The following is a 26,951-nucleotide window of genomic DNA, read 5'->3' on the forward strand; positions in this document are numbered from 1 at the left end:
GAAGAAGAAGAAGAAGAAGAAGAAGAAGAAGAAGAAGAAGAAGAAGAAGAAGAAGAAGAAGAAGAAGAAGAAGAAGAAGAAGAAGAAGAAGAAAAAGATGATGTGTAAGGGAACAGGGAGGGCACTTAATGCAGGAACCAGAAGGTCATCCAGTGAACAGGAGAGCCTGCCCTGGCTGATTCTTAACCAGGTAAAGTCATCAGGAACTGCGTTTTCCCTTTGGGAGATGACAGACATATAAGCTCTGGCTTTTTGAGATTCTGCTGAGCCACTCTGGTGGAATTCAGTGACTCCTTCCTTCCTTCCCAAGCTGAAACCTGGGGAATTACTCTTCCAAATGGACACAGAGTCCTGCCAAGTGTATAGGAAACGGCAATGGCGGTCAGTGTGTGTTCCCACCGCGAGGGAGAGCAGAAGCTGAGTCCCCCGAGACTCCCATCTATTTTTATTTTAAGGAGCTCTGTGTTTTCATTCAGCTTTGTGAACCAAGGAACCCACACGGAACACTCACCAACTCCGATAAACAGAAAGCATGCCACTCGTCAGTGGTATACTGAAATAGCCACAGGTTCGTGGGTGGGTCAGAAAGAATCGCAGACATTGGAATTTGAAGACCTGTGAGAATTCATCAGCTCATTTTTAATGGGTGCCTCCTAGCACACAACAGAGGACACTATCAACCACTAAATTGCTGTTTGACACCGTTCCCTCACCACCCCAGTATCCCCACACCCTGTGCTGAAGAGTAAACACAGGGCTTCCTGTAGGTTAACTAAGGCCTCTACAATTGAGCTGCACCCTCACTCCCAGATATGGTCTTTGATAAAGTATAGCTCATCATTTAGGCCTGGACAGGAGGCTCATTTGGCAAAGTGCTTGCCACACAAGCATGAAGATCTGCATTTAGTCCCCAGTACCCATGGGGAAGATCTGGGCATACCTGTGCACCTTTATAATCCTAGGGCTAAGAAGGCAGTCACAGTGGGTCCCTGGGGCTTGCTGGCCAGCCAGTCTAGCAGGGTCTGTGAATTCCAAGTCTAGTGAGAGAATCTGTCTCAGAGAATAAGGTGGAGAAGAGTAGAGGAAGACACTAGACATCGGTTCTGTCCTCCACAGACACAGACACACAGGTACCAGTGTAGATACATGCACACACAAGAAGGTGTAACCTATCATTTACTATGATGTAAGATAGCTGCTCTAAGATACACAGCTTGTATTAATATGTGAAAATGTGAGTACATATACTTAATAGAGAATGCAAGATTTAACAGGTGGGGTGGGGCAGGGATGGAGACACAGAAGTCCCTATGCATAAAACAGATTTTCATTGGGAATTTCCGTTAAGCAGTCTTGAAAATACATGTTCTTGGTAACTATTTGAAATGATCTTGTCCATATATTTATTTACTTATAGAACTTCCTGCTTCTTCCTTTAACTCCCTCCCCCCACTTTCCCCTCTCCTCTTGGTAATTATTTTTCTTGCTTCTGTACTTCCAGAACTGGAATGGTGCCCTCTATTAATGGCTTCCTCTCTGCATTCATCCAACAAGTAAGGGATCTGTTCTTTTTCTCTTTTTTTCCTTCTTGCCTTTCCCCCTAGCCCTCAGTGCTAGGGACCAGAGCTAGGGCTATATGCATGTTAGGCAAGCATTCTCTGCCACTAAGCTATATCTCCAACCCTTAGGTTTTTAAGACAAGGTCTCTAAGTATAGCTTAGGCTAGTATTTATCAACTATGTAGGCCAGACTGGGCTCGAACTCATGACCATCCTGTGCACACCCTACTCCCTCTCACCCGTCATTCTTTTCTTTAATTATTTTTTAGAAATTTATTTATTTATTTATTTATTTATTTATTTATTTATTTATCTGGGCATGCTTGCTGTCATGCACCCATGGAGACTAGAAAACAACCTGTTGGGGTCTGTTCTCTCTTGCTACCCTTTGGGTTCTGGGGATCAACCTCAGATGGCAAGTGCCTCTACCCCCTGAGCTACCTTGCCAGCCCCACAGCTGTTTTTTTAAAAAGGTCACTTATGGGAAAAAAGACGTTGCACATGTTCTTGTAGGTGACTAGGTTTTCCGTTGTTGCTGTTTCTTGGGACTGAAGCTGCCGCACGTTAACTGGGCCATGTGCAACATTATTCATTTTTAAAATATTTTGTCTGCTCCGTACCAGGCGCAGTTCTCAAGTGAAAAAATGCTGTATCCACGGATCTTGCATTCCAGTGGAGAGGGATAGACTGGAAAAAGGAAATGTGCTCTCTGTCAAGTACTCGGAAGGAAACCGGGGTGAAGGGTACAGGGACGGTTCTGCTAAAGGCAATCTGGAGAGAGCCTCAGTCGGGGGCTGTCCTTACGAGGCTTGGCATAACTCAGCACAGCCCACACACACTGCCTAGTTGGCCCTGGCAGGGAAGCAGAGGTGAAGCCAGCGAGCAGCGGGGAGGATGTGGTAGGACTGGTAGAGAGGTGAGGCATGTGAAACAAGTGCTTTGACCTTTGCTCCTTGTGACATGAGGAGGCCCTCCAGGTGTTCAGAGCCAAGGTCCCTGGTGAGGACCATCTTAATTATTATCTTTTATTTTATGTGCATGGGTGTTTTGCCTGCATAAATAATCTGCATGAGAGTGTCAGATCGCCTGGAACTGGACTTAGAAACAGTTGTGAGCCGCCACCTGGGTGCTGGGAATGGAACCCAGGTCCTCTGGAAGAGCAGCTGGTGCTCTTAGCTTCAGAGCCACCTCTCCAGCCTCTGAGGAGAATTTTAAAAGAAGTGTGTAGTAAGCCAGGGCTACTGGCACATTCTAGAAGTGCTGTGTAGTCGGGGCCAGGAGGATGTGCTGTGAGGGCAGAAGGCTGTCAGAGTGAGCATTTCACAGACACCTGGCCCGTTAGTGAGGTAGAGAGAGTGGTTGAGAGAGGCTTGTGGGGAAGGTAAGAAGAGTGGGTGTTGTGGTGTGTCGGAACTGTCAGGGCTGTAGAGGAGAGACCACCTAGGCCAGTGCATAGGTGAGGAGGAAGGGCCAGTTTGTGACCTTCACTGGTAAGGATGACCACAGTGCTAGCCAAGGCCCAAGAGGATTGGGCCAGGTGGGGTCAGGTGATACAGATGCTGAGCCTGGGTGACCATGGACCCCGCTAGCTGTGTGGTACTCAGGGAAGTCTGCCAGCGGGCTTGGAGACAGACCCTTCCTCTGAGTCTTCAGTGGGGGCCTTGTTTAGTCTATTGCTTTCCTGCTAATGTCTTTTTTCTTCATTTCTGTACCCTCTCCTATTTATTGATCGAAGAAGTATAAAAACCACTTTTTTTTTCTTTTTTAAACAAGACAGGAGACAACAACATGGGAGTCTTAACTTCAGAGTTTAAATATTTGGCTTTTTACTGCTGACTGTCAGGCATGTAGGCAAAGAGATATAAAAGATCCCCCCTCCTGCATATATTCCTAGGAAAGAGCTCTCAATGTTTAGGAAGTCTGTCAGAAAATGCTAGGCGCAGCCTGGGCAGGGCAGGCCCAAGTCCTCTTTGCCGAGGTATTATAAGCGCCTGGTGGGGTGGCTCTCAAGGCTAGCTGCGGACTGGACCTGGGACAGCCAGCCACTGTCTGCTTGGAGCAGAGTCTCAGTCCTTCCCAGTTTCTTTTCTGTAGTCGTCCCCAGGGACCTAGGATAATCAGTTGGCAAATTCCTTTCGCAAAGGACCTAAACCTAAAGCCCCATGGGCTTTTCCCATAGCATAAATAGCGTGCTATTCCGGTGCATATTGTCTCATTCACAGGAAATAGTGTGTGAATGACATCACAGGCCAGTTCTACTCTATCCCACTGACATTTATTATGGACCCATTGTGGGAATGGCATGGTTCCTGTCCCACATAGTTAGTATATCCTACTACCTATTATGTTCAGGATTCTAGAGCCCCGTGTCAGCGTGGGAAGAGCAGAGGGGAAAATTCCAGGATGTCGTACTGTCTTCAGTGTCTAAATAATTCCTGGGCTCCTTGACATCTGTGACAAAGCAGGATGCTCTTCCGACCTGTGCTGTCTGCAGAGGGTGGAATGACAAGCTAATCTTTAGAAAGTTGCTCGGTGGGGAAGGAGGAGGCGGCTGTAAGGTTTGTGTGTTATGGAGAACCTCTAGTCATATCGAGCCTTCCGCTCCCCCTGATATCCCCCCCCCCCCACTGCCCCTGTAGAATCTGTCCTTCAGTTCTGGCTTAGTAACAGGGCTCCCATGCTAATCTGGTCCTGTAGCCACCTGGCATTAAGTCTACCCTTTCCAGTTTCTCTAGCTGAGACTGGCTTCTGACCGACGTGAGCAGTGAGCCCTGCAGTAGCCTCCCCCCCCCCCGAGACCTTTGGGGTGTGCTTTGCTCCTCTGCCCCCCTGATGTCTGGAATATAGACATAACCCTTCCAGATGAGTTCATGAATAGTGGAATACCCAGCGATCCCATGAGGTCATCATCTTAACTGTTGTTACCTGGGCCTTTCATAGAAGAAGGAAAGGAATATTTACTCCCTTTGCTGTATTCTACAGCGTCATTCTTGGCTGCTAGGAGCGTTGCTCCCATCCCTGCCTACAAGCCCCAGGACTTTTAAGTTGTCCCAAGATTCTGCAGCTTCTTCTAGGAGGTCTGTTGTTGTCCGTGTCAAGTGAAGGGTCTTTAAATTGCTAGTGTGACCTGAACCCACAAGTTCCCTCCACCCCAGGGATTCATCCCCGTGTGCACACACACCGATGTCCTCCTCCACACTTGTGTTTCTGTCTCTCGGAGGCTAGACAAAGATGACTAGATGGAACAGTCTCTGAATGGCAGCTGAGGGAGGTTCCCTCCTCATGCTATTATTACAGAAGTAAAACAGGTAGAAGATTCCAACAGCGCAGAGTCCAGCTTTCAGGATGTCTGTTGGAAGATCTTCATGTGTGTAGAGCCCTACTTCAAAAATGTATTCCATGCATTTAGCATTTATAATCTGTAGAAAATCCCACTCATATCAGACAAATGAGGATATGTTACCTATTACAATATACATTTTGTTGTATTGTGTATGGCTCAGTGATAGAGAATTTGCCTAGCATGTACAAGACCATGCATTTGATATCGAGCACCACAGAGGCCTATTTTATATTGTCCTTGAGACAATATAAGGTCTTGCTATAGACCTGGGAGTCACTATGTAGACCAGGCGGGCCCTGAACTTGCAGTGACCCTTCTTTAATCTCTAGTTCTGGGATTATGGGTGAATATCACCACACTCCGTTGCTTTTTAAATTTTTAATTATATTTGTAACTATCTTTTTAAACTGGTGTAAATGTGCTGGCTGTGCCATTATCCGAGTGCGTAGTATTCCATTGTGTAATAGATATACCTAAATGTACTTAACCAGTTTCCTGTGGCTAGACGTTAGCTTGCAGTTCTGTTACAGACACACCACAACAGATGCATCACGCACTCACAGGGCACCCGTCGGAGGCACTCACAGAGTTGTGTCTGTTAGTATACAAGCATCTAAGCATGCAAGCGGTCCCTTCTGCGTTACCCCTCAGGCAGTGCAGCCAAGGCTGCTTCTAGCTCAGATTTCCTGTGTGGACCACAGTGAGACATTACCTTTGTTTCTTGCTCACGTTATCTTTGGTTATATGAGTTTCTGTCTGGAAGAACAGGACACCGTTACCTTTCCAGAGATAAATGAGAAGGAGGTAGGTGGTCAGCTTCAGTGGCTTCATGTTATCTGTGACTTTTGGGCCAAACGTGTGTCTTCTTGTTGCATAGCCTGTCATGATTACTGTCAGCTAAGGGATGGGACGGAAGAGAAAAGTTATCTTGGAAAATGAGGGAGTTGCTGCTGAGGCTCTTTGGGGGAAGACTTACTCTAAACCTGTGCTTTCTACCCTCTTAGCTCTGCATCCTTGAAAATGAGGCTGCGTGCCATGCCTGGGGAGAAAAGTGTAGGTGTTGGACCGGTTTCCCACACCATTGCTAAGGCCCTGCAGTTGCTGGGTCAGTGCGTGGAAAGAAACAAGAATCCTTGTCTGAAGTCTGTCTTTGTTGTCCTCTTTGCATCTGCTCCTTGCTCCCTAGACGCCCGCCTGCTGCCCCTTAGATCAGAAGAGGAGCCCTTTGTATCAGAGGAGGCTCAGGCAAGAGGCATGTTGTCAGCAGTGGGACAAGGGCTGTGTAGGAGCCCTGGCTCCAGCCTCACTCAGGTGACAGGCCCTGCCAGGCTCTCCTGGAGCATCTGTCTTGGAAGTAGGTAGCACCCTCTCCTGGGCTCAATCCAAATGTTTTCTGTGTCCTGAAGCCATCTAGGATAATAAGCTGCATTTGTCTTTCTCCAGCAAGCCTTCCCCGTTACTGCCCCCTTCTGGCCCCCTTCTATGTTTTATTTGATGCCTTACTGGGCTTTTGGTAAATCCAACACAGGAGACTTTAAGGAAGGTCTGTATGGAATCAAGAACTTATTTGAATACTGTGTTTGAGACACAGGGCAGGGCTGCGATTATTAAAAAATAAAATAAAATTGTATGATCAGTATAGCAGGAGACATGAAGAAATGACCCAATTGTACAGGAAACACTGTTTTAAGCTGCTGTTGTCAGTGCAGGAGCTGTGGGGAATCTGTATTTGGCACAGAGGCTCATCATCTAGAAGGCTTCTCATGCAGTGGCAGACATTGGAAAGGAGTTGCTTAAGGAATGAAAGTGTGTACTCACCCCCCCCCCCAGGAGTCTCTGAAAAGGAAGTTACTAGAAGATTGTTGTAAGGAGCCAGTTAGCAGAAACCACGCAGCTTCAGTCTTTCAGATTCCCACCGACCTCCAGCCATCTCCTGTGTGCTTCCTCTCACCTCCCAGGTGTTTGTTCCTTGATGACGTTTACAGGAAGAAAGACTTGATATCTCATCTCTCCTCTTCCATACTCCAGCTTCTGTTTCATCAAAAACGTCTCGTGTAATGGGCACACAAACACCGGCTTTATCTAACCCTCTCTGTTTCTAAAGACAGTGGACACTTGCTCATTTCCCAGTGAATAATTGTATCTGTTTTGGTTGCAGGCATTCTAGTACTGCGTTTAAAAATGATAACAGCTGTCACTCAATCTTTACCTGAAATCAGACACATAGTAATCATACATTGTTCTAATAGATAACCGAACCGATAAACAACAACAACAACAGCAACAACAACAAAAAACTATCTTTGTTCTAAGTTTTCTAGATGAGGAAATTAAGGTTCAAAGGTACTCGGTAACCCACCAACGTTACAAAGATAGGATCTAAGCTTGGGCTTGTAGCTCTGGAGGCCTCGTGTCTATGGCTCGTCTTGGTCATGACATGCACAGTAACTGAATGACTAAGGGAGATCTCCTACTCATATAAAATCTAAGAGAGCACCATTAGCAGGTGTAGTTCCTTAAAGGAGAGCCAAGTGAGCTGGAGGCATTTCAGACATGATGGGTAGAAACCTGTGTTCTCCGTAACTTGGGAGCACTCCATTAAAGAAGAGGATTGGAAAACAGGAATGTCTTCTGAGAACTCAGCAGGGCTTGAGTGTCCCGATGTTCCTGCCATCTAAGGCAGGGGACCAAAGTCTGGTCCATAGTGTCATTAGTAAATCCTATCTGTCCTTCCTTACAGAGTTGCCTCAGAATGGTGAAGTTACTTGTCAAAGGTCGCACCACTAGTGCCTGATAGAATCTGGACAGTGGAGCACCCCTGTGGTCCCTCAGGTACCCCAGAACCTTCAGATTCTATGGGCCTCTAAATGTATATTATTCTGCCTCAAAGGGATCACCCTGGTTAGGGAAGGTTCATGAGGAAGGGTAGGCTCTCACTAGGACTTTGGCAAAGGTCTAGGCTGGGAACATTCCTAGTCCTAAAAATCTGAGGGAGACTGCCCGAGGCAAACGCAAAAGCAGTCAGGCCAAGGTCCAGGAGTGACTCGCAGGCGGATCGGGAATGTAAAGCTCTATCATAAATCCCACAGTGATCTTCAGGAGTGCAGTGGGACTTGTAGGGTTCACACACAAGATGAAAGGAGCTGCTGATTTGGTATAGCAGGCTGCTTAGGAACCTTTCCCTTCCAATCCCAAAGAAAGGAGCGCAGGGAGTGTGAGGCTTTGGAAACTGCATTTTGCTTCTAACTCTTGCTTGGCCACTCACCTGTCTGGGCCTGGGCACACTTCAGGGGAGGGAGCACATGGCTGGGTCATGGCCGATGCTAGTTGGGGTGGGGGTGAGGACTGGGTGGGGGGGTGGGGAGAAGGGTTGAGGGCGCCTATGGTGGATAATAACACCACCAACCACAGGGTCCAGCTGGACCAGGGCTGCGGGGGTGTTTATGAAGGCTCCAGGGAATCGCTTCCTGCAGCATGTGAGCATGAAATCCGTAGTCCCAAGCTGAACCCAAATGTGGAGGGACAAACACCTGGCACCAAATAGAATTTCCTCTCGCAGCTCATTGCTGCCCGAGGCAGCCCCTAATTTCCAGAGCCCTTCTCCTCCACTGACACGTAATTGTCAGATTGTTTTATGAGCGCAGCTTCCTGCCCCCTTCCGGCCTGCGTCCCAAATGTGCTCCTCCCTTCTCCTCGCCCTTAATCACGGCTTTCCTGCCCGCAGCCCCAGGCCGGCGATTTCTTAAATCACTCGCAATTGGCTTCCAGCGCCCCGGGTGGGCTCCGGCTGCCAACATCCTGACCCCCAGGTCCCAGCATCTGTTTGATGCATCCTCCCCCTTTCCAGGCTTTCCCCCTCCTCCCTCCCCTGCCGCTATTGCACCTAAAGCCAGGAAGAGATTGGAACTTGGTTCCAAGCTCTGCTGTCTCCCTGTACCACCCCCCTCCCTGTCTCCCTCCCTCCACGCCTTCAAAAGCCGATTCTCAGGAGGAAGTGCTAAATTCTAACGTTTTGAGTTTAATTTTACCCATTTGAGGAATTTCCGAGGAAGCAGCGTGTGGCTTTTTATACTTTAACTATACTTTTTTATTACTAAAGAAATTCACAATCACAGTAAAAATTTCAAACAAGATCGTTTCCAGATGGAAACCACAGTAACAGCATTTTGTGTATGATTCCAGGAAGTTCCTGTGAGCAGACCAGCATACCGCTGTAGCATCTTCTTTTTTATTTTTAAAAGACTGGAGCTCAGTATATAGACAAGGCTGCCCTCCAATTCACGGAGATCCACCTTCCTCCACTTCCCAAGTGCCTTTTAAAGACCTGTACCATCACACTAACTTTTTTTTTTCTCTTTCACACAAATGGGAACATCCTATGCATCTTTTTCTACAGCTTGCTGTTTTTCCTTTAGCACATCCGAGAAGTTGTCATTTTGATAAGTTTAGATTTATGTAAAATTTGGTCTTTAGTATATTATTGTGTGAATATACTAATATATTTGAATCAACCCCCTATTAATAAAAATTTCATGTTTGCGTTATTGCAACATGACATTACCAAGAGTGTCTGAAGTTTATATTTAAATCCTTGTTTTGTTTCTTTGTTCTCATTCTTCTTTTTTTTTTTTTTTTNCAAGAGTGTCTGAAGTTTATATTTAAATCCTTGTTTTTTTTTTTTTTTTCTCATTTTTTTTTTTTTTTTTTTTTTTTTTTTTTTTTTTTTTTTTGAGATGGATTTCTCTGTGTAGTCTTGGCTGTCCTGGAGCTAGCCCTATAGATCAGGTTGACCACACATTCACAGAGATCATCCTGCCTCTACCTCCTGAGTGCTGGGACACCACCTGACAAGTCCTGTATTTTTATCATAGCTTCCCTTCTAAAATTAAAGCACCTGGATGATGATAAATTTTGAGAGATAACCGATTGTGGCTCAAAGGTGATTCCACTTCAAACTCCAGTAGTGATGTGCAGGAACACCTGACTGTTGGCCCCATCACAGACGAACGCACCACCAAACCTTTAAATCTGCCACCCTTACGACAGCTGTAATAATTAAATCAGTATTTCCTTAAGGTGGGCAGGGGCAGCAGGCTGGATGGTATCTAGATTTCCAGCTGCCTTGTGGGGCCCAGCCTTCCTAAATAATAATGCCTTTTTTTTCCCCTAAGAATTTCCTGCGCATTGTAATTTTTTAAATTATTATTTTGTCTACATCGTCTTGACTTGAAAAATCTGTTTCTATAAAGAAAAATAATCCCTCTGCGTCTTAGGTTCTGTCATCACTTCTGAACTTAATCCATTGTCATTGGCTTTTATGAATTTCTCTTCCCATAACAATTTAAAAATTACGAGTAGGGCTATAGATTTGGTTAATAGAGTATTTCACTAACACATGGAAGGCTCTGGGTTTGATCCCCAGCACCTCTAAAACAAACAAACAAACAAATACGAACTTTCTGTTTAAATAATTTAGTTGGTTCTTCTGATGCTTGGAAGATCAAACTCAGAGCCCCAAGAATGCTGGTCAAATGCTTCATCCCAGCACCACACTCCCTCCTCCGCACATCCCTCACCCCCACTTTCCACATTCAGGTTTGCTTACAGTCCCTTCTATAAGCTGAGTTTTTCTTTCCGATCATTCATTTTAAAAAAAAACCTTTCCTTTTTGTTTGTTTGTTTTAGTGTTTTTTTGAGATGGGGTTTCTCTCTGTCGCCCTGGCTGTCCTGGAACTCACTCTGTAGACCAGGCTGGCCTCGAACTCAGAAATCCGCCTGCCTCTGCCTCCCAAGTGCTGGGATTAAAGGTGTGCACCACCACTGCCCAGCTAAAAAGCCTTTTTGAAAAAACATTTAAATCCTGAATCTGTCTGGGCTTGGTGGCACACATCTGTAATCCCAGCATTTGAGAGGGACATGCAAGAAGATTATGAATTTGAAGCCAGCCCATGCTGCATAGTGAGCTCCAGGTCAGATGGGGCTGCACAGTGAGACCCTGTGTCTAAACTTCTAAAGTAATTATAATTATTGTTGCCATTATTATTTGGTAAGCCGAGTCCCTGTGTAATTTTGACTGGCCTGGAATTTGCCGTGTCGACCAGAGTAGCCTTGAACTCACAGAGATCCACCTGTCTCCATATCCTGAGTGCTGGGGTTAAAGGCATGGGCCCCCACACTTGGAAATAATTTTTTTTTTTTAAAAATTAAGGAAAAATGAATCACACAGTGGAAGTAAAATTTTTTGTTCTGTGTTTCTAATCAGTAGCTTGTATAGTATTCATTAACTATCATGCATTCTTAGTACTTCTAGAAATAAAATGTCTTACTAGTTCATAAGTATAGCTTTACTAACATGAGGCCTTCTAGAGAGAAAAGAATCTAATCCTTAACTGACTTAAGGATGCTAAGACTCGTGTTCCAGAAAGAACCAGTTAGCTTCTAGTTTTTGACTATTTGTAAAATGAATGGATCATAAGATGGGCTCCTAGAAGCCATGCTTTTCATTCACATTCATTCATTCATTCAATCAGCCTATGATCTTACATCTGGGAGCCTCTAGAGTCACAGAAAAAGCTACCTAAAATTTTGTCCTCTGAAAACACAGTTTCATAGAGAAATGTCAGCTCATTCATTTTGTGTGTGTTATGTGCTTGTGCGCGCGCACACACACACACACACATTCACATCACTAGTATTTTTCTTAGCTATCCTCTACACAAAAAGACAACAGATATGTTGGATTAGGGCCTGTGCTGGTCAGTTTTTGTCAACTTGACCCAAACTGCAGTCCCCTGGAAAGAGGGACCTTCAACCAAGGAACTGCCACCATCCATTAGCCTGTGGGGATATCTGTGGGGTATTTCCTAGATTAAAATGATCAGTGTGGGAGGGTGGAGGGAGGTTGGGGTGTGTGTAAGAAAGCAGGCTGAGCAAGCCAGGGGGAGAAAGGCAGTAAGCAGCACCCCTCATGGCTTCTGCTTCTCCTGCCTTAGTTCCCTGGGATGATGTGACCTGGAAGAGGAAATAGACCCTTTCCTCCCCAAGTTGGTTTTGCTCAGTGTTTTAATACAGCAACAGAGAAACAAACCAGGACAGGGCCTAGCCTCCCAACCTCATCTGAACCTTTTAAGGCCCCGTAACCAATTACAACCACACTCTCTGGTCTTGGAGGTCAGAGCCTTAAGGAGTCTGTGAGGAACACTGAGCCAGGGCAGAGCAGAGCACCAGCCTGGCTTAGTCTCTGAGGCCTGAGCCAGACACCCTTCTCAGATCAGCCTGGCTTGTGAAGAAAGCACTTTTGTCTCTGTGGCCTCCAGGAGGCTCCTGCCCAGGCTGCTCTAGTTATCCTGTGATCTGAAGTTAAGTCTGAATCAGGAGAAGAAGCCTTTACGGCAAGCATGACTGCACCCACAGCCCTCAAAAATAAGAATGAGCAGTTGAACAAATCCCGACACCCTCTGATTTCAGACTTCTTATAAAGACTACTGTCTTGGGCTGGAGAGATGGTTCAGCAGTTAAGAGCACTGGCTGTTTTTCCAGAGGACAAAGGTTCAATTCCAAGCAGCCACATGGTGGCTCACAACTGTCTTTAACTCCCGTTCCGGGGGGGGGGGGATCCCATGTCCTATTCTGGCCTCCTGGGACACCAAGCACACACATGGTATATATGAAGATGTAAATGCAGGCAGAACACTCAGACACATAAAAGGAATAAAGACAAGTAAATATCTTGGGCTGGTGAGATGGCTTAGCAATTAAGGTGACCTGAGTACAATCCCTGGGACCCACGTGGTAGAAGGAGACTCCAGGTGTCACCCTCTGACTTTTGTCAGTATGACATGTGCCATGGTGCACATGTGTGTACATACAGATAAATATTTTAAAAGAATGTTTTGGGCTGAGGCTGTATCTCAGTGGTGGATTGGATATCCAGCACGTACGCACACACACACACACCTGAGAGGGGATACCTGTCTTTATATCTTTGATGCCATCTTTCATAGTAGTTTATGGCAGTATAATAGTTTTTAGTTATACTTATAGTTGGGCGTATTCCTTCACTGAGTTCTACTGACTCTCAGAGAGAATCTAGATGGTCTGTCTTCTATTAACTTTTTTTTTTTTTTTTTTTTTTTTTTGAGGCATGAATTAAACCTCTTGAGTACTAGGATCGTAGGCATGCCCAGCTTATATGGTACGGGAGAGTACACCTCAAGCAGTCACATGCCAGGGAAGTACTCTTCAATCTGAGCGGGACTCCTGTGAATCCACAGACACTGTGGGTAGGGATGGTTTAGCACTTAAGGCATGGCCTGCTCCTGTAGAGGTTCTGCTTCCCAACACCCACCTAGGGTGGCTCACAGATGCCTGGAGTTCTAGTTTCAGGGTAACCCATGCCTCTACACACACACACACACACACACACACACACACAGAGAGAGAGAGAGAGAGAGAGAGAGAGAGAGAGAGAGAGAGAGAGAGAAATTTAAAATAAAGGAATAAAGACACTAGGAAGCCACGGAAACCTTTCCAGCCTCTGTAGCCCATAGGGATGGTTGAGCCCAGACCGCATCTGAAATCCTTCTGAGTACCTTTGACCATCTTGGGGGGAGCTTCAGGTGCTTGTTATTTGGAGCTCAGCATTCAGCTTTAATTTTTCCTTGGAATCTTTTCACAAACTCCCAAAGGCAGCCACAGTTTCCCCCATGGAAGATCTGATGAGCGAAACTGTTTTGTTTTGTTTTGTTTTGTTTTGTTTTGTTTTGTTTTGTTTTCCTCCAAGTAAACTGGAGCACACCAAGGCACACCTAGTTTATATCTAGGGTGTACCAACAGCGTTTGCTTTTGTCTATTGCTTCTTCATGTTCAAGGATGACTTTTATCATTTAAAACCACGAAAGGATGTAAGAAGAGCACCCATTTCTCTGTCTCCGAGAGCCCTAACGGAGCACTCCTTCATCAGATGCTGTTTTATTTAGGCTACTTTTCAAGGAAACCGTTTCCATCTTGCAAGGGGGAGAACTGGCTTTTAAAAGGGGCCTGGGGGAGGGGGCAGGTGCTACTGCATAGAAGATAAGAAACAATGTTTGGATGCATTCTTTGAAAGCCTGAATCCTTCTGCCCCTACCAGCTGTGTGACTTCAGGCCAGTTCTCGCCTCCTTATGCCTCTGTTCCCTCATCCAAGAGAAGCTGGCAGAAACTGGTAGTCAGGGAACACATTTGTCATAAGACTTCAGTGCTCCTGGCAGCCATGCTTGGCTCTGAGTATAGTATGTGAGAAACGCCAGGGTGCACAGTGTCTTCTGTGGCTGTTGCTGGATTTTATTCTGCTGGGTATCACACTGGGCTCCAATTCTTTCAGTCACACATTTCTAAAGCTTTCATATTTGCATAATTTTTAGGATTAAAGAAAAGTAGTAAAAAAAAAAAAAAGTTACAAGGGAAATTGCGATTGTTGATTTTGACAGTGTTTCAAGTATCTCAGGCTGCCCTTGAAAACATTTAAGTAGCTGAGGGAAGCCTAGAACTTCTGATCCTTTTGCTTCTGCCTCCCGAGTGCTAGGAAAACAGTCATACACCACCACACGTTGTTTGTGCGGTGCTAGGGTTCGAATCCGGGTTTCATGCATGCTAAAAGCAGGAGCAGTACCACGTGGGGGTCACATCTCTGTCCCCAACAAAGGGGCTTCGTACCCCTTCCATCCAAACTGTGTGGATACCATCTTATATTATTGTGGCATATTCATAGGATCTTAGGAACTGAGAAACAGACTCAAGAATCTCATCCAGGGGAACCAGCTTGCCTTTTTGCTCTTCCTGGCTGCTCTGCTCTGAGAGTAGGCCAATCTCCCCTTGTTTTCTTATGACCTTAGCATGGCAAGCTCTGGAATCTCCAGAGGATGTAGAGAATCTGGGTTCCATAGTCTAGAGCTTTTTGTTCTGCAGACTTCTGACCCTGAAAACTAACAAAGGCGGCAGGGGTGAATGTGGAACCTCCTCTCCAGCTCTGCGGTGTGTGCCAGCTCTGCATGCATATGCCAGGAGCAAGAGTGTGTGGCCTTGAGAGGGCAGGAAGTGCCTCTCACATGAACCTGTTTGCAGATGAAACCTGTCAGTGGAGGTTAGACTAGGGGTACGAGCCAAGAACAGGCAGTCTTGGGAGAAACTTGTATGGAGTCAGCGAGGGAGCTTCTGCTTCTCATATTTAGAGGCCATTGCAAGCTCTCCCCATCATCCTTCACCTGGATGGGCTTCTTGGTCCCTCTTGGGTAGCCCTACAAGGACCAGGGCAGGGAATTCATCTCTAAATGAAGGAAGTCTCTGGGAAGACAGAGCCATAGCCACCCATGTGAATACCTTCCAGGGCTTTGGACTTTTCCATTCATGGTCAAGTTCAGGCAGCCTCAAGGCAAAGGACATCTGAGGCTCATTAAACCTAGACGTGCATTCTTCCTTAACAAATCACAGAACTTTAGAAAGTTTGTTTATTTAACCTAAAGTGCAATTTATAAAATACGGTTTAGCCTCTAGATTGCAGGAGTTTATGTGACTTCATGCCCCACTTTCTTGAGTAGAATAAATAAAATGGGGAAATGGCAAAGCCCCTGTAGAGTTTTCCTGCCTTCCCCTGGATACCTTGCCACTGTTTATAACATCGTTGGGGGAAACTCAGTGTAGGAAGTGGGGGCGGGGTGGAGGGTGGGGGAGGAGATAGTTTAACTGAATTGTTTGTATTTCTGGAAGTTGATTAGTTTTTGGAAAACCTAACTTCCACCTTAACATTTTGTAGTAAACTTTATTCTTTCCATTCCAAGTTGAGAACTCGATTTTATTGCCCATGAATAAGCAGTCTTGCAAAGAACGTTGGGTCGGTGATGCTGAAGACTCTAACACTGTTTCTTGCTTATTTTGTGCGTGGTGGTAGGAAGTGGGTTTGAATGCGGTAAAATGTCCCCCAAAGGCTCATATTTGACACTTGATCTCCAGCTGGAGGCGCTGTCTGGAGATGTTGCTGGAAGAAGTGGTTGTTAGAGACAAGGCTTTGGCATTTGTAGTCTGGCCCCACTTCACACTGGGATGCAAGCTGCTTCCACTTCCACGCATATCTATCCAAGATTTGAACTCATGTTTAAAGTAATTTGGGAGAATAATGAAAATTGCCCAGCTCGCGTTTCTGAGGTGAAGGACGGAGATCGAGAGCTGTCTTGTAAAGCCATGCTGCCACGTGTCCTGGGAGATGAGCCAGGCTGGGTCCCAGAGTGAGCAGACTTGGCAGAGCTAATTCCAGGGCCAAGTGCAAACATGATCAGCCTGGAGGTAGGGCCTGGCATTGACCAGTATCCCTCACCCCTTAGCCCAAGGTGCCAAGAAGGCCCCTAAACAGAGGCCCCACCTTTCAACGTCCTTCCCAGGAGGCTGGCAGTCTTCCTCCCCGGCTGCATTTTCTTGCATCTTTCATCGAGATTCAACCACCCCTCGTGTCAACGTGCTATCTGTGAGGGCTGTTGAAAAGGCACTACTATTGGAGTCTGTGCCAAGGGAGAGCTGCTGGCTCTACTTCCTTCCCCATTGCTGTGGTTCCTTCCCCTAAATGAGCCTGTTTAATGAGTCAAGAATATTCCATTAACCAAATGAGTACGGCTGCCAACAGAAATGTTCCAAAGAAAACACATGAAAACGTATCTACTTCTCACAGCTTGGATGGGCAGCATCTTTTTAAAATCGTGCTTCCCAGTTGGTCTCCCCTTGGATTGTAGAACATTAGAGCAAACTTCTGCTGGGAGCCTACGCTCATTCACAACTCTACTTTTTTTTTTTTTTTTTTTTTTTTTAACAGTTCTTTACACTGTTGTCTGTTCCCTGCCTAAGGCGTTGTCTGGGAAGAGGCAAAGAATTAAAGAAACACACTAACTCTGTGGGCCTATTGGCTTGGAAACATAAATGTTCCATGCAAGTCTAACAACAAAGTGGTTTATTTTAAACTGGTCTAGTGGGCCAACTGGAAGGCAGTACTCTCCTGTCCTTTCCTGTGACAAATCTCTATCAAGTGAGGTTGCAAAGTGACTAAAACTCCAGTATCTCCAAATGACTCATATCAATCTCTTTTTCCACTTTGGCAAGGATGAACTCCTCTTGGTTGAAAGAAGATGGGCGGCTGCCCTGATCTGTCTCCCATCTCAGGTGCCTGGTGGACCACACTTTGGAGCCTTTGAGCAAAGGAACCTCTCACAAACTCATTCAGGTTTCTGGCAGAATCCAGGCTCAAGTGGTTATAGGACTGAAGTCCCCGTTTCTTGCAGTCATCTGAGAACTTCACTTAGTTTCTAGAAGCTTCCAATGAGCTAGACCTGCCAAGAAAAAGAAAAGAAAATGTTAGTCAGCTTGAAAAAGGGCTCCTAACCCCTGGAAGCCTTGAAATCCAAGTTTTTAGGGACCATCAAGGACATTATGCTTGTGGAATGTGTATGTATGTAGTGGGTGTGTAGTGTGTATGTGTGTGTGTGTGTGTGTGTAGTGTGTGTGTGTGTAGTGTGTGTAGTGTGTGTGTGTGACCACAGTTGTCTGTGAATGCACATGTATGTACAGATATGCATGTACATTTATGCATATATATATATATATATATATATATATATATATATAGAGAGAGAGAGAGAGAGAGAGAGAGAGAGGCCAGATGTTGATATCAGCTGTCCTTCTGACCTCCAGTAGGACAAGGTGTGTCTCTGAACCTGGAGCTCACCAATTCTTCAGCTAGGTTGGTTGTCCAGCAAGCCCTAAAGAACCTTGAGCTCCTTCCCCTCTTCTAACCCTGGCAAGGCTTACAGGTACACACAAAGGTACCTGGATTTTTATCTAGGTCCTAGAGATACTGAGGGCTTCATGTTGCAGGACAGGCCCCTCTACCCATTATGCTATCTCCCCAGTGTCATTTTTGTGAATTTTGATGCAATGTCCCTTCCTGGTAGTTATTGGACATATAAAACTTCTCAGGGTTTAGCTAATTATTTTATGCTGTTCATACCTCTCTTAAGACTCCCGTGTGGCCACATCACAGAATCCTTGGTGTTGGAAGTAAGACTTTACTTTAGTGATCAGACCTCCTCAGGCCAATTGCATTGGATATTGTAAAAATTTTAAATACCAGGCCCCATTATACAAGCTTGGTTTCAAAAGTTTTTCTTTTTGGTGGTTCTAGAGAGCAAGCCCAGCGCCTCATATGTATGCCAGGCATATGCCCTAACACAAACCTTGCCCTTAATCTAAGAGGTTTTTAAAATACATTTTTAGTCTACATGTAATCAATAGCATCCATGTATAGTTCTGTTTTGATGAGCTTTGAAGAGGGCTCACCCCTCTACGTGCTTCCATGGTCAGTGCATACTTTCTAGAAGCTCATGTTCCAGGTCACCCTCGCCCCCTCATTCCCCTCATCTTGGGCTCTGCTGATGTACTTCTGTCACTTGCTCTGTCTTCTCCAGGGCTGCACACAAATAGAGCTGCTCATCTCTATTTTTGCACATGTACATTTTTTGTTTTTTGTTTTTTCGAGACAAGGTTTCTCTGTGTAGCCCTGGCTGTCCTGGAACTCACTTTGTAGACCAGGCTGGCCTTGAACTCAGAAATCCGCCTGTCTCTGCCTCCTAAGTACTGGGATTAAAGGCGTGTGCCAACCACCACCTGGCCCACATGTACGTTTTAATCCAGTCTCTTGGGCTCAGTGTAGTAGTAATACTTTTTGTGTCTTGTGTATGCTGTTATGGATATTGGTAGTTGACCCTTTGTTATTGCTGAGTAGTTTCCTTTCTTTGCTTCCTTCCTTCCTTCCTTCCTTCCTTCCTTCCTTCCTTCCTTCCTTCCTTCCTTCCTTTTTCTTTAATGTGTCTCTGTAGGTGCCTGTGGACAAGTATCTTCAAAGGCCAGAAGAGGGCCTCAGGTTCCTAGGGACTGGAGCTATAGATGGTTGTATGCTGTCTGATATGGAGGATGGAATTGAACTCAGATCCTCCTTAGGAGCAGCAAGTGCCTCTTAACCACTGAGTCGCCTCTTCAACCCCCAGGTTTCATTTCTCATGATGCTTAGCCTCTGTTTGGTACCAGAATCCAACAGGCCACATGAGTGGGATGGAGAAATGTTGGGGGTGTCTATTGCTACTTGTGGGTGGTTTTTCTTGGCTGCCTGTTGGGCATTACTGCCCCAGGGGACCAGTGACGTCTTTCCCTGGAGTTTTTCTATGGGCCCAGGGACGGTGTAGAAGCCCCTGGCATTACTCTCAAAGTTTTGTGGCTTCACAGTTATTCTCCATTCCTGTTCAGCACATGGCGTGCCAACAGGGCACAGATGTTCAAACACTATACACGGAAACTCCTAAGCCTTGACCTTGTAAAGAATTTCAGCCGCCCTATTGAGTCTGGCTGCTTCTGCTTCTTCAGCACAAAGCAGTGGCCTCAGCCTCCAACTCCCGGATGATCCAGCAACCAAAAATGCAGCTTGTTTCTAAAAGCAGAGATGGGGAGGGGGAATGAGTGGTGAGAGGAGGTGCTAAGACCTCCGGAAAACAAATTGGGCTCCGCAGAATGGGGTGGGGGAAGGGAGGCATTTCCATTTTTCCCCCCAGTAAGTCCCTGAAAACCGGAGGTGGGGAGGAGGGGGGGAGACAAGAAAAAGGTGTATTTCTCATTAAAGTTGGCTGGTAAAGCAAACTAAGGAAAATTTAGATCCATATGCAAATTTCAAGAAAAGGAATCTTGCACATCATATAATGTGCCCCCATCAACCATTTATAAATATAAAGACTGTCTCTCATCCCCATCCCATAGAGATAGCCAAGATATTTGAAAACCACTGTTTTATGAGGTTTGGGGACCTTCAGGGAAATAACATTCCTGTGGATCAAGGCTGATTCTCGGCTCTCCTGAGTTGGCATGCAGATCATGATCTTGGAGGTCTGAATTAGCCGAGGCAGGACAAAGAACACATTATGATGGTTTGCAGATTTGGACTGAAGCTACATCCACAGGTTGTTGGTGTTTGGGGCTAAACATTATAAGAAGGATCACCATCAATAAATGTGGTCTAATTCTTACTGTGTTAAGTGAGTGTGTGTATTCATGTACCCGTTGAATGGTTGCATGATGAAGACATTAGCAGACTGACTGTAATGCACCTTTTGAGATCCTCACAATAGAAGCTTAAACAGGTTAGCAGAAGTGTGGCCATTTGTGTAAGTCTAAGAATGTTAGCCCTACACATCCGGTAACTTTTCTATAAACCAGCAACATAGCATAGACAGGAAACCCAAACCAGGAGGGAGGGTGATGAGACACAGTGTTTCGTTTGTCAGCAGAGTAGGAACTGGACTTGAATCACAAGACTTGGATAAAGCAGCCACCAGAACCAAGATGGTACTGGGAGGCCCAGCTGTACAGACCCAAGGACGAACACACTTTCAGGCAGGATCGGTTTTTTTGTGATAATGCTCCTACTCTCTTTGGATGCTTTCTCTCTGAAAATTTTAGATGAGGGACCAGAGGTGTAGCTCATTGGCAAGGAGCTTGGCTTGCATGCTTAGGTTTTATGGAAGGAAGAGGAAACCAGGAAACAATAGATGAGTTTCCTCATTTGAAAGAGAAAAGTTAAGGAGGCTGGCAGTCGCCTTATGTCTACACTTTAGGCCCTGAATCTGAGCATGAGGTTGTTCCTTATTTTGTTTGCTTGTTTTACAGCCCTCTATAAAATGGGCAGGATGTCTGAGCCGTTATGAAGGAGAACAGAGAAAGGGGTTTGCCTTGGCTTCCACTGGGGGTGGTGCTTAGACACAAAGAAGATCCAGGGCGAGACTCAAAGATGGCTGAATATCCATTCCTCTAGAAGACTGTTGTTCCATTTTCTACAAGAGTCTAAAGATTGTTACAGGGTCTCACTATATAGCTCTGGCTAACTTGAAACTTACTACGTAGACCAGGCTGGGCTTGAACTCACAGAGATCCATCTGCCTGTGCCCATCGTGTTTTAGGATTAAAGGTGTGCTCTACTATATTTGGTAACTGGGTATTTTTTAATGCCGTGTTTTATTAACTTGAGAATATTATACAATATAATTTGGTTATATTTGCCCTTATCCCTTGCTTCAGTTCCTCCAAGATCTGTCCCTGCTTTCTACCCCCTTTCTACCTACTCACAGTGTGTGGGGCCACCCATTGGATCATGGTCTATCCACCAAAGGTCTCACCCTTAAAGGAAACAGACTCTCCCTCCTCTATCAGCTGTCAGTGGCTTGTGAGCTTCTCTCCCCTTCCTGCTAGAACCCGACTGGCTTGATCTTGTGATGGTCTTCTCTGGGCCACCTCAGCTGCTGTGTGTTTTGGCTCTTTTTCCTTTTCGTCATTGAGCCAGGGACTCTTTAAGTTACCCAGGATGGTTTTGAACTCACTCTGAGTAGGAGGTACACCTTTTACCTTTTGATTCTTCTGCCTCAGCCTCCTATTATAGCTGGATTGTAAACCCCTGCCAACAAGCCTAGCTGATATTATGAATTATTAACCACAGTTTATGCATGTTTTGCAACTCCATCTTATAAACTTAGAGTAGGTCTTACAGATAGTTACAAGGAGCTTACTAAGAGGTCCTGGAATCCTTAGAGGATCCTGTGACAAGTCACTCCAGCCCCAGACAATCCCTTCCTGTCATCTGAAAACTCCCTATCACCCCCACCAATGAGCAGGTCCCCTTCCCTATGGCTGCTCTCCCAGCCCAGGGACGAGAGGGATGTTTATGTGACATGCTGACCCTTTGGCCTTCTAAGACTGAGGAAACATCGCAGGAACCATTTTGTAGTGATCTGTACTTTGGTGTTCAGAATCTTCATGATGAACAGGGGAAGGAGAACAGATTAGGGTCCGAAGGAAAAATGGATAGTTTACAGGATACTTATAGATCACCTACTGGTTGGTGCCCAGTGAACCATCTGGCCCACATCTCTTTGCAGAAGATTAGATGAAGACTGGGAATCAGTCTCAAAGTCTCCTTGAAGGCACGAGAACAACTACAGCTACCCATGGAGACTGGAAGAAGCTCAGAGGGACCCTGAGGAGAAAGGCTAACTGGAAGAGAGTGGGAGACAGTGAAGGCACAGGCCAGGCCTGCATCATTTCTTAGTTTTTCAGTGGAGCAGCTTGTCTGTACACATGCTCTATGCCAGGTTCACACATCTCTGCTTTCATCTTTTTTTTTTTCATCTCCAGTATTAATATTTCCATTATACATTAAAGTTCTTGCTTGTCTAACAGTCTGCCCGTGTGTACCATGAATTTTTAAGAAAATGAAATGAAATGTCTTCCCTTGTATTTCTGTCATGTTTGGAATCTTTTCCAGTCGACTAGACCACAGAAATGTCTATTAGAACCTTCTGGAGAGATCCAGAAACAGAAATACCATAGCTCTGCTAACTTTGCTTTAGACCAAATAAAATAGGTAAGGTAAGGTTAAGAAGCCATCTTTTAGCTTCTTGGTAGACCATTTGACTTTAAAAAATAAGCTCCATATCTTTCTGTAAAAGCTATTTCTGTTGTGTTTTGTTTGCTTACTTAGTGAGTGTGCACAGAAGTCAGAGGACAACTGGTAGGACTTGACTCTTTCATTCTAACATGTTTTTTTGAATGTCAGGTAGGAGAAATGACAGCAGTTGCTATTGTTGCTTTTATAGCACCTCCTAAATGCTTCTTCCCTCATGCCCCTCTCTCACGCCCTTCTCCGTTTCCCATGGATTTCTCTATATCTTAAAATTGGCCAAAGATCTCTAGTTGGGAATCATGTTTCATAAAATTATCGTTAAAGGTCCATATTTCTATTCCGACAAGGGACCCTTCACTCTGCATCTCATCTAGCCACAGTTCTCAGTACTTGGCTTAGCAGCAGGTGCCTCTACCCAGGGACCTATCTGTCCAGCCCACTCTCTATCTTTCTTTTAGCAGGTGACCAATGAAGGAAGGGACCAGGTTCCCTGTGGGCAACTGAGACTGTCATCGATTCAGATAAAATCTAGCTTTGAATGTTATCCAAAGCTTTGCAAGGTCCTCTGGGCCCATTTCCTTCAGTTCTCACCAGAAGCTAGATTCCTTGCTTCATCAGAATCTCATTTCTTCCTCCATTTGTAGAATACTGGTGTCAGACTTGTGTGTATGTGTGGGTTGCTGGTTAGGGGAATAATTTCACGTTTGGGCTCACCAGTCATAGGATAAATGGACTGACTTCAGTTGAACTGTATCTCTAAGGTTTATTTGTGTATATAAAACACAAGTTTTACACACACACACACACACACACACACACACACACACACACACACATACACACACACACAGAGTTTTCACTTGGGTTTAAAAGGAAAAAAAAGTAGTACTTGGGCTTAGTTCAAGATTCACAAAGTGTGCAGCTTTTGGCTCATGGAATAGCTTTAGTCCCTGGCTATTTATTTGTAGATGTCTGTGCAGAAAGGAGTTAGGAAATCATCCTTACTGAAAAACCAGTGAAAAAATGGGTGACTGATTTTGCTTTCTCTCTTTTCCTTTGGGTAAAGGTGTATGCTCCTAAACTGAGGAAAGCCAAGCACATCTTCCTCTCCTTGTCACGTCCTTCCTGTTTGGTTCGTGATCTGGCACAACTCTTATGGTCAAAAGGGGTGTGGGTCATTTTTAGAGCAAAGTGCTGCCGTTTCCTTTTCTGTGTGAGCATAAAGAACCATCCCTCAGAGTTGTTCCTGAGCTTCCCGCCTCAGCGGAAGACCCGTGAGGAGGTTAATGAGGTGTTAGAAGATGACCAGAGTCGCCTTCCACCTTCCTAATTGAGAGCTCTGATAAATGGCTTGCTTCCAAGATACTCATTCACTGGTGACACCCCACCACAGCAAGGGAGATGAGGAAATACGGGGGGGGGGGGGAGATAAAACAGTGCTTGCTTTGCCTTCTCTCCAGTTTATTCAGTTCATAAGTAATGTCTCACAGGGCTTCCAGAGGCTTCCAGAGGCCAGAGAAGCCACTGTAGCATGAGTTACCTCAAGATAGCTGGGAGCCTCCACTGGCCACTCTTCTCTTGAGACCACAGGTTTGCATCTAGAATTCCCTGAAGTCTTTTGTGTTTGATAGGGTCTAATTGGGGACTTGGGGATGAGTCTATTTCCAGGTCCTTGCTGTCACAAACCAGGATTTCAGGGTTGCTGTCATCAAACACCTAGGATAGTTGAGCTGTGAGAACACACATCTTCCAAGTCTTGCCTCAGAAGGAAGGAACACCTGCTTCTGCTGTGAGGGATACGTATCCTCATGTTTCCCAGGACTCTCTGTGGGCGTTACACTGGGATATGGCCACATTTCTTGTTCCCAAGTGGAAAAGTTTTGTCCAGGAAAAACATCACAGATTAAAAAGACAAACTGTGAGTCTACAAAATGGACGAGATGCAGGGAACAGGGTCTCTTCTAAGAATAGAAGTACGGAGCCTTTGTTACAGCTTTACAAGGTGTGCTTCCCAGATAACAATCTTTAGCCAGTCTTAAGAGATAGAGAAGTCCACGGGAAACCCAGAATGGCTCGGGAGAAGAAGCACTTGCGGGCAGTTAGGACAGCAACCATAGCAATCATTGTCATTTCGTCTACCACGTATTTTTCGAACTTGACTTTAGAAGTTTTGGTGACTAATTCTTATGCATTTTCATGTCTGTATAAATCCACAGTATTGCTACTGCAATCAGGTCCCATTGTCACAAAGCATTTTCTTTTGTCATTATCCCTGCCCCCCACCCCCCACTACACTGGCACCACCAATGTGATCTCTGTCCCACTTTGAGAGCATGACTCCCTGGGCTTAATGCCCTTGAGTTTAACGTGCCTTTTCCTTATGTATCAATAATTTATCCCATTTTATCCCAACATATGGGTGTACCCGTTTTTGCATTCTTTTACCTGTCGAATGATATTGGGATTGATAACCCAATTATTTGGGTTTCTGCTTTTTTTGAAAAAAATGTGTGGTATATCTGTCCACATACACATATCTTATTATATACATGTATGCACATTTTATAATGTCACAGATAAAACATAAATTTGTTCCTTTAGCCATTTTAAGTATATCATTTAGTGGCATTAATTGCATTTACAGTGTTGTGTAGCCACTGCTATTTGATTTCCGACTTTTTCTTCACCTAAATGAAACTGTTAAGCATTAGTCAGTAAACCCCTATTCCCTCCGGCCCGTGGCAGGCTCTAGTCTTTCTTGCTCTATGAATTTGCTCATTCTAGATACCCAGTATATATGGACGTGTGCAGTGTTTGAGCTTGTGGGTCTGGTGTATTGCAGTTAGCTTAAAGATTTCAAATTTCACTGCATGTTGTAACCTGTGTTAGCACACACCCCCCCTTTTCCTTACATCATCCCATTGCCTTTGGAACTCCATATATAATTGAGGATGACCTTAAACCCCTGATCCTCTTGCCTCTACCTCCAAAGTTCTGGGATTATAGGTGTGCACCATGAAGCCAGGTTTAATTCATTAATTTTAAAGACTGAATTATATATCATAAAGCATATATATATATATAACATGTTTTTGTTTGCTTGTTTATCCATGCATCTGTTGTCACTATTTCTATGTTTGGTCATTGTGAGTAAAGCTGCTATGCACACTAATACAGTAATTAATTATTAATTCATTTATTTGAGTTCCTGATTCTGACTTTTAATTTAAACTCCTGGAGGAGAGAGATTCCAGTTTCTAAAATCTGATACCTTGCCTGAGTCATTGTTCTTGGTATTCATAAAGATTTGAGGGATTCCATTAGTGTTAGCTGCCTCGGTCTCCCAAAAGGAGAAGGAAGCTCTCAGGCTGGTTGTAGGTTCATTAGGAAGAGAGAGAGAGAGAGAGAGAGAGAGAGAGAGAGAGAGAGAGAGAGAGAGAGACCAGTGAACAGCAGTGACACTGGTCTCCGTGCTGGTTTTCTCAGCCTGTGGCATCATGTGTTTGCTTGGGTCTAGAGGGCATAAGCCTTTTGCATGCAGTACCAGCTGGTGCTTTGCCAGAGTTTGCAGGAGTTAAGTAGGGGCAGGAAGTACCAAGGAAGGAGCACCTAGTCCACACTGCGTCACCTGCTTCCTTGGTAACTCTGTCTGACCCCAACCATACTCCCCTAGGTCAGGCCATTCTTCACCCATCAGAGTAATTGAAAGTTGGGGCAGTTTGAACCTGGGCAGGGCTGGGGTATAGTGCGGTTGGCAGAGTGTTTGCTGAGTTCAGTCCCCAGGAACGTATATGCCAAGTACAGTGGCAGGCTTGTCATCCCAACACTTGGGAAGTAGGTGTAGGAGGATCATAACTCAAGGTCATCCTCAGATATATAATGAGTTTGAGGCCATCTTGGACTAAGTGAGACCCTGTGAAAACCAGGGCATAGGTTACGATTATCTTCTGTGATGTACCTTTGTGGAAAAAGGATTTAATACACACCCATTTCCCCCCTTTCCTTTCCTTTGTCTTTCTTTTTTTCTGTGGATTTTATCTTTATTTCAGGCAGTGTTGGGAATCTAACCCAGGATCTCCTGTGTTCTAGGCAAGTGCTCTACCACACTCCAGTCAGCCAGTTATGTCTCCACCAATGGGGAGGTCTTCCTTCCATTGTTGTTTCTCTCAGTGAATTCCTCTTGATAGATAAACCAAGTGATGATAGGAACTCAGATCAGCCTTTCCTAGCATAGATTTCAGTCCCACAGAAACTAAAATTATAAAGTTATTTTGTACAGTTAGGTGTATCCTCTTTGTAGTCTAAATACATCCTCTTTCCAATGCTTAAAAGTATTCTTTTGTTTCTAAATATAATAAATCTTTCATCAAGGTCCTACCATAGCCTTCCATGAAGTTGAAGATTATCAGGCCAAGTGATTCATTTCCAGGATGCTGGTCTCTCTCTCTCTCTCTCTCTCTCTCTCTCTCTCTCTCTCTCTCTCTCCTCTCTCTCCCTCTTTCTCTCCCTCTCTCCCTCTTCCTCCTCCTCCTCTTT

Source organism: Mus pahari, chromosome 15 (genome assembly GCF_900095145.1).
Source record: "Mus pahari chromosome 15, PAHARI_EIJ_v1.1, whole genome shotgun sequence".
NCBI classification, from domain to species: domain Eukaryota; kingdom Metazoa; phylum Chordata; class Mammalia; order Rodentia; family Muridae; genus Mus; species Mus pahari.